The sequence below is a fragment of the Lolium rigidum genome, chromosome 1 (assembly GCF_022539505.1).
Source record: "Lolium rigidum isolate FL_2022 chromosome 1, APGP_CSIRO_Lrig_0.1, whole genome shotgun sequence".
NCBI classification, from domain to species: Eukaryota; Viridiplantae; Streptophyta; class Magnoliopsida; order Poales; family Poaceae; genus Lolium; species Lolium rigidum.
In genome coordinates, this window is record NC_061508.1 from 127,678,692 (window position 1) to 127,687,815 (window position 9,124).

The 9,124-nt window shown below is 50.1% G+C and overlaps 1 pseudogene; it reads right to left on the reverse strand.

Annotated features, from left to right (window-relative positions):
- Positions 1-460: 460 nt before the first annotated feature.
- Positions 461-1,573, reverse strand: LOC124682063 (annotated as a pseudogene).
- Positions 1,574-9,124: the final 7,551 nt, after the last annotated feature.

A 9,124-nucleotide genomic window follows, 5' to 3' on the forward strand; every position in this document is an offset into this window, starting at 1 on the left:
TCGAGGCAGGCTTGGGGTAGACGAACTTCGGGGTTGGGACGATGACCACGATGGCGGGGAAACTTGGATGGGGTGTTGGCTCAGGCCGGACTTGGTCTGGAAGGTGACCGAATTGCCATCTGGGCTACGGGGAACAAGGGTATTAACTTGTGATTGCTAAGGTATTGGATTACATGATCATTAACAGAATAACAGCCATCTCTCTGTTCCAGCATTTATGCATTTAGGCTCTTGTGTGGTACCAGAAACTGACCCTTGCAAGGTACTCACGCGCTGCATCTGTTCAACTTTGTATTATACATCAGCAATTAGCAAATTTCCAAACACACAAAATATCAATGTGGGGGGCTCACGGCCTGTCGATATCAACATAAAATAGAATTTATTCATATCCAGGTAGAATTACATAAGAAAAAGTTAAAAAATACACCTAGAAACACAAAACATAGACGAACTCCTATTTGTGTGTAACTACTAAACAAACATATGGCACGCAACTCAACGGAAGCAACTTAGAATTATAGAAAGTCAACTCCTATTTGCGGGTAGCTACACCAACGTATGGCCCATCCATGGTACCTATGTATAAATTGCCATCGGCCCTCTCTATTATCTCAGATGGTTTTACTCTTTTTGGGCCTCTCATCTCTTCAACTATCTTTCCGTTGGCTCCAACCCTCACAGCTAGAAGATGATTGTCGACACCAAAGGGCCACTCATTCTTCTCCCCGTGTAACGCCACCCAGTAGCCACCTTTCCTGTCGGGCCTCACATTGTCAGGATAGCCCGGCAGGTCAGCAAAAGGCTCTGTTGTGCCTGCCTTGGAGCCTCTGATCCAATGCTTTAGTAGCTTACATGGTCCAGTAGACGCGACCACCAGGTGTGTCCGGTCGGTACTGATAGCAACGCCGTTTGGATATGCCATCCCAGCCTGGAGAGCCCTGACTTGTGTCGTCTCAGGATCGTACACCAGGAGACGGCCTGTTGCGTCGTGTGTATTTGTGACCAATTCCTTCGTGTTGAGACCTATCGTAGTTCATGGAACTATCCGTGAAATAGACTTCGCCGGTAATCTGGTCGACATCAACCCCGTTGGTGAAACGGAGAGGTATATCATCAATCTCGCTGACCAACACCGTGGCCTCCCCTCCACCAGGTCCGACTCGCATGAGCCCCTTGTAGGCATCCGCAATGTATAAATATCCGGACTTGTGGTGGAACTGTAGGCCAAGCGGCCGGCCGCAGAGTGTCTCCGGGTTAGTCGCTGGACGGAGCTTGGCCAACCTGCACGCGTCGCTGTTGTAGTCCGGGCTGGACGTGTAGGTTGTCCAGCCGAGCTCGTCACCGTTCCACTTGAGGACGCGTCCGTCGGAGATGCCGCTGTAAGGACCGTGGCCTTGGCCATCAAACGCCACGCTCTCTGGCCCTCTTACCGATCCGTCAGGTAGAGGTATGCGCTGGCTCCGGGTGGCGTCGAAGCTAGCGACGGTGGCCGCCATGGCAGCAGGAACAGCATCACCATGATGGCTAGCGAGATGACCGCCTTGGCGACACGGCTCATGTTGCATCCCATGTTACCTACCTCTTTGGCCGATCAGGATCGCTTTGGTGGCTAAAACGCGATATCTCTCTCGTTTGCGATTTGCTGCGGCTTGTTTTGGTCGAGAGAAGCTTGTTTGGTCGAGGGAAACAGGTGGCTCTTCTTATAGAGGTTCTGTATGTACTTCCGGTCCGACTCGATGTAGGTACGAGTAGTCTTTGCTTCCCTTGTGTACTAGTTTACCGAGTCCCAGTCTGTCTAGTGTCTACTAGTCTATCGAGTCTCCTCCAAGTCTGTCAGGCACACGAGTAGTCTTTGATTTCCTTCCTACTACTTTACCGAGCGGGATTTGCCTTTTGATTTGTGTAAAAATTCCCTTCAAACGTTCTCAGGTGCTTTCCGTTTGTCTAGACAGCACAATCAGAATCCTAGTGGATCATGGATCCTCTAGGAGCACTCTTTTATTTATTTTATTTTTGACAGATTTTCATTAAGTGAGAGAGAAAGGTGTTACAAAGCTAGAGCTAGCTTTGTAATCAGATTTTGGAGGAGAAAATAAACTATACATTATCAACATGTGGGAGAAAAAAGACAGTAATCTAGCTCTCTAATCAGATTTTGGATAAGCCGCATTCCTGCAATGCTGTAGCAAATCTCCTTGTCAATAATAATTCTTGAAAACACTGCATCAGGCGAGCTGTTTAATGAATAGGAAACTCACGAGTTCTGTTCTTTCCTCAGCATCCTGAAAACCAGTGCTGCCGGTCTTCCAGATTTTTCCATCTTCAGCCGACAGAGGATGGAGCAATTGTGGAGCATGTCTCTCGCCAGTGGCACCGAACTGTAGCCGGGGTAAACTGCCGGCGGCGATCTGAATCTTGTGCCCGGTGTACACTTCATCCGAGACCAGCACGAGGGAAATGCGTCCTCAAATCGAAGCTATTTTATGTTTGGCTCAGGCCTATATGATCGATCGAAATACTCCAAGACTCCACCTTTATCATATATTCGATATATCACTTCTTTCTCTCTCGAAATGAGGCATCCCAGCCTTGGCATCAATTGATGCGTATGGCTTTATTTTATAAACAACTCAGCTGTACAACATATTGTCTCAGAGCATTATTACAAAATCATGGATCACATAAGGTCTCAACAAAAATGAGCCATCTAAAAAAAACCAGCAACATGGAGCGCCTCTGCATCAGCATATCTTTTTTTTTTTTTTGCGGGAAAACTATGTATTAATCAAGGAATAGGAGTATCATCCTTATTACAAGCTAGACGGATCTCTTCTGGTCCAGAACGGACCCAGAAGTTGGAACAAGTTTGGACACGCCCAAACTGAGCTAGACTATGGCTAACATCATTTATTATTCTACTGATGTGCACAACACGGCACTCACTAGCTGACCTACAAAGACGCTTTACTTCAGTGACCAACCCAACTACAGGTGATCTATTCAAATTCTCATCGTTGATCATCTGGACTGCCTCAAGGCAGTCGGTCTCCGATATTATGGGGCAGTCCGTCCACCGCATGGCCAAGGCCGGACCCTCGACGCATGCCCTCGGCTCGCTTCAATCGGACTGCCGCAAGAGTCAAGGTGCCGACAGGCGGAGAATATAACAGCACCTTGGTCATCCCGAAGTATCATGCCAATACCTCCTGAGTTTGCATCAGCCATCCAAGACCCATCTACATTAAGCTTCGACCAACCTGGAGCAGGTTTGGACCATTTAATTTGGTTGGCCTGCTTCTGATCCAAAGCTTTCTTCTTCCACAACTGGCTATCAACCGTCTATCAGCACACCAACCACACTGGCTGTAGAAATCCTGTGCTACCGTTGCACCTAATATCCATAGCATGTCGCTCCTCCGCCGACTATAGATAGGAACACATATGGATCCAATGGATAGCCATAGGGATAACCTGCAAAAATGATGGGAAACTTTCCGTGTTAAACACAAAGTCATCCCTGACCTTATATATTGCCCAAAGAACAGCGCACACACCAACTCTAATGTGTCCTTTGTCTTTTTAGCCACCTTTTAACCAATTCCTAAACATATTTGTAATATTCAGAGGTATTGGTATATTAAAAGTCATAAACACAATCCTCCATATCATTTTTGCAAACGGACAATATATTGGATTGTTTCCTCTTGATCACAAAAGCAACATGTAGTACATCCTTGCCAATTTCTTATATGCAAATTATCTTTCGTAAGGATCACTTTCTTATGAAGGAACCACATGAATATCTTAATCTTTAATGGAACTTTCATCTTCCAAATATATTTCCTAAGATAAAAAGTATGATCATTGAGCAAGTCATGATACATTGATTACAGAAAAAGACTCTGAAGTAGTCAAGTTCCATCTAAATACATCATCAACATCACTTAGCTGAACCAATATGAGTCGTTGTAAAAGATGGATCCATTCATCCCACTTATTACGACCCAACGTCCTTCTAAATCCTATATTTTAGTGGGGTTGAATCCATGGCACTTTCAACCGTTACCTGCTTATGGTAGACAATATTTTACAGGGTTGGGTATTCATCAGCGAGCGATGTATCCCCTAATGATAATAAAAGATCCTCTAGCGAAGAAATCTTCTTTAACATTCATTAATCATTTCCAAAATGGAGAGTCGTTGGTGTCGTTGCCTAATCGACGGTACCTCGGAGGAGGGATCCTCACGAGGGGGAGAAGAAGTAGGGGCCATAGGGCGGAGTGCACACGGGACGGTGGTACGCGAGTTACCCAGGCTTCGGAACACCCGCACGATGACGGGGCCTACCGCCGCTTGTCCGGAATTATCCGGGCGCTTTCGCGTTGTTACAATGAGTTGTGGTTGTGCCTCTAGGGCTCCCGGGATCCGGCTTATAAAGGCGCACGGATCTAGGGTTTACACGGAGAGTCCTAGCCGGATTACGGACAGCCTAACTACGGTACAATATCTTGCCGTGCACGTCACGGATCCGCCTTCCATATACGTCGTATCGGATCCGGGTTCCTCATGGGCCTCCATGGATCCGGGTCACTCCTATGTCGGTGCGGATCCGGCCTGCCGATCCTGGGCTGGACTTCTTCCTTCATGATCAACGAGCAACCGGGCCGCCCGATGGGCCACATGCCTCATCACCGTCTCGTGGGCCACCCGGGCTTGCCGGATCTAGGCACCTGTCGATGGTACACCTATGAAGTATACCCACAACAGTAGCCCCCAGAGTTCTCCGAGTTTCACCTGCAGTTTCCGCCTTGCTGGTTCATTATAATCTCCGGCAAACGTTGGTAACGCGGAGAAACTTGAAGAGCTCCAACTTTGCATTTTCTTCTTTTTTCCAACTTATAGCCGGAAAATGCCCCCACCCCGCGGGACTTCATCCATCGACATTCAAATGAACATCTCCGGGTTACTCCCTCGCTCGAATGAGAGACAACTTATTTACCCGGAATCTTAAGAGACTCAAACGGCTTCGGAAATCCTTCATCTTTAGATCACACGTAACAACGGAAGTTCCGTATCTCCCGCGCACAACTTCCTTATTTCCCGCGCTAAATTTTCGCAGACGCAAATCTTCAGCCGGAAATTTCGGGAGTGCATGGTTAAATTACCTCCACGTCGTTTTACCGCATTTGACCTAAACACGTGTCATCCATCCAACGGCGTGACCGTTCAGTTTCCACCGTTAGATCCGGATCCCGAATCTCCGAGCGCGGCCTATAAATACCCCGCGGCTCGGTAAAAAATCATTCTTTCACCCCCTCTCACCACATCGTCTTCCTCCTCGCGCCAGCGCCGCTCGCGGATCTCGACTCCGGTGATCTTCGCCACGGTGAACTTCGCGCGCCGCCGAACCAAGGTTCCCCTCGCACCAAGATTCTCACGGTTGAACGAGAAACTCGCTCCGCCGCCGATTCGTGGTCACGCGGACCGTTTTCCTTCAAGTTCGGCGACCTCATCTCCGCCGGAGCTCCGTCGAGCCACCGCGCCATTAGCGGTAAGTACGCCGGCCTTGTAGAAGACAACCTAGTGTAGAGGATAGGCTTAGTGATCCGGGTACTCAAACACTTTGTATGGGTGCAGCCGGAAGCATGCCACTCGAATCGTCACTTTGCACTGGTAGCTCTTCGAGTAACCCGGATCCCAATCAGATAGAACCCATATGCCCGGATCCCATATCATTCCTGCCACCGTATGTTTCCGACATCGGACTAGCTCAACCTTTTTCCGCATCTTCCAAGCACCGCTCCAAGCCGGATTCCTACCCTTCAAGAGCTCCAAGAAGAACTCGAGGGACAAGCTCGGATGGCAGCAAAGGTGCAGGAGGCGGAAAGCAAGAAGGCGTCCAAGGCCCGGATCCGCGAAGGAGAACGGGGTCAATGGTGGCCTTGCGAAACCACAGACGTGGAGCTTAGAGAGCTCCAGAACGAAGGAATGATCTCCTCGCATTGGAGCTTCACACGTGATTCCGTCGTCCCCAAGCCAGAAGCCGGAGAAGTTGTTATGACTAAGGCTTGGGTGGAACGCGGACTTTCACTCCCTTGTTCGGAATTTTTCCTCTCCATCCTCAGCACCTACGGGCTCCAGCCACACAACATTTGCCCGAACTCATACCTTCTTTTGTCCAACTTCGTGACTCTCTGCGAAGGACATCTTGGGATCCGGCCAGACGTCAAGTTGTGGCAGTTCTTTTTCCGGGTGAAGAAAGAAACCAAGGAGAAAGCTATGGTGAACTGCGGAAGCATGACATTTATGCTCCGCCCTAGTCGCATGTACCCTCCTCATGACTCACACGAATCCGTCCGGTATCGGAACGCCGGATGGTTTTATGAGAGGAACGCCTCGGTTCCGAAGGTCCATGAAGGCCTCCCCAGCTTGTCAACGAACCTCCGGAAGAGCTTGCAAGCCGGAGCTTCGTCCCTTCGCTCGCCCGGACCCCAATTCGGGAGAAGGCTGCGCGGAGAATCTCCTCGGCTAGTCCACGACGGACTAACCGGAGCCCAGCTCACACTTAGCTGGTTTTCTCGGAGAATCCAGCCTCTACGCTATAACGCGCGCCTGATGTGCGCCTATACCGGGGCGGATGATCTTCTCCGAGTAACCCGCCACGACCTTCCGGCCGATTCTCCGAAAAGAAGGATCAAGACACTGGTGAAGATTCCGAGGGGCCAACAAGTCCCGGAACTGACCAAAGACATCTTTACAAACGACCAGTGTCCTCCGGTAAGCTTTGTTCCTTTCAGTGCTTCAAACTTCACAAGCTTTCAGATGTTTTAACTTAACTTTTATCCATCTTCCTTCCAGCTCAACACTTTGGCGGAGGAAGACTTTCGCGCCATTCTCCGCGTCCCCGTCACCGAAGACACGGCGGAGGAGGTTCCGGATGACGACGAGGAGGAAGAGGAACAGGCACCCCGCAAGGCGGCCCCTCGACCTACAAAGCGTCCCCGCGCCAAGGCCTCCGGCTCTGAAGCCGGAGCTAGCGGCGAGGCCTCCGCCAAGAAACCGAAGACGGTAAAACCACCTCCGCTAGACTCAAGGAAAGCGGAGCGTGCACGTATAAGGATGCTCTCGACGGCCGGCCAAGGCACGCGCCCCATCATCCCCGGCGCCCGTAAGTTTCCGAATCATGATGCGATTTTAACTTGGCGAAATTACTTCTTGTCTAAACCCTTTCACTTGTTCGCGAGAATCCGAAAATTGCTGCCACGCGGACCACCAGCCAAGAGCCCATCACAAAATACATGAAGAAATCTCCCGGCTGTTGGTCCCTCTACTCCGGTTCCACCGAGCGTCTCCCACCCAACTCCCCAACCGTCGCCCCCTCGAGCGGATCCATCTCCCCCACCTGCCGCAAATACTCCACCGGAGATAATTCCGGTTAGCGGCGAGCATGTGGACGAAGAAGACCCTAAGGCCAAAGGCCCAGCCCAAGAAGGGGCGGAAAAACAAGTCCAAGGAGAGGTTGAAATAACTTCTTCCGAGAAAGCTCGGAGAAGGTGCCGGCGACATGGTCGTTTTTCCGAAGAACTTTGGAGATCCGAGTGACATCACTTCCACCCCAAAGGCCTATGCCACTAAGTTTTTCAATAAGCTGACTGAGGCGGAGAAGTGGGAACTTCAACAAGACCTGCTTAACGCCATGCTTAACAACGCCTGGGGGAAGCCTGATTCCAGGACATCGAAAATCCAAGACTTCAAGAAAAATGTTGGCCAGTTCTGCGACCAACTCATCTGCAAGCAAAAGGTACTCCCCAGTAGCCCCCAAGCATGTAAGCGGAAACTGAAAAAGTAGTTAGCGCTTAGATGCTTAGAGAAAGATTACTCCGGGAAAGTTTTTTAGAATAAACCAGTAGCCCCCAAGCATTATGGCGGAAAAGTTCCGGCAATGATGCTTTTAAGAGAAACCACTGCTACAGGCGGAATTTTTACTCCTGCACTGTTTAACTTTTACAGGAACAACAGGCGCTGCACTACGAGCTGCACAAGAACATTGCCTTGCAGCGCCGCGTTACTCTGAGTCAGGCGGAAAATATCCGGACCCTGAAGGATGAGAATGCAGATTTGGCTAAACAACTGGCGGACGCCCAAGGTTGGTTTCCGCCTTCTTCGTCATTAACCAATTTCCGACTTTGAACTTACTGTTAACTTATATTATTATAGGCGCATCCTCTTCCCTTGCTACAGCCTCAACCGAACTTGAGAACCTGCGCTCCTCGTACCAAGAATTGGAGACGAAGCTAAAGGAGGCGGAACTTAAGAGGGAGCAAGCCGAAAAGCAGTTGGCGGAGAAAAACTCCGAGCATGCCAGGGAAAAGGGCGAGCTGGTGCTAAAAAAGAATGCTGATAGCGAGACCATCAAGAGGCAGCAAAAAGAGCTTGACGGACTCCGGAAATTTATGAGGACGGCGGAGCAGCACTGGGACTTGCTCAATGAGAACATCTTGGGTACCAATACTGGAACCCTGCCCAGATATTTGTTCCGACGTTGTACTTTATACTCAATACTGTATGCTTATACCCCGACTCGTTTTGTGCGTAGCCGCTTGGGTACTCGAAGAGCGCCGAATTTGTACCCCGTGACGACCTCCTTCAACTTGCCGGTGATGACCGCAAAGATCTTATCTCCGCCTCCCGCAAGATATGCTACAACTTATCCATCAAGAGGAGCCGTACTTGCGACGTCCGGAAACTTATTAGGAAGATGGATGTCCTGCCGGAACTGGTGACAGATCTGCAAGCATCCTCAGCCCGAGGCGCAGCTGCAATGGCATTAACCATGTGCACCGGCGCATACTCCGGATCTTGATCTTGATGAAGTGACCACGGGCGTTCCTCCGGATGCGGATGTCAACGCGCTACTCGGATGCGGTGAGCGGCTACGACACCCGTATCGCGCGCAGGATCCGGCACGAGGAATTCTACGACAAGGTCGTTCTTCCTGCGGACGAGCCCTTAGAAGCGGAACTTCAGAAGGAGCTTGCCGCCAAGGCGCGACCTGCGGAATCCGGAACCCAATTTACCTGGACCAGCTCCAAGGAAACTCCCCAAGAGGAACCCAAGACCA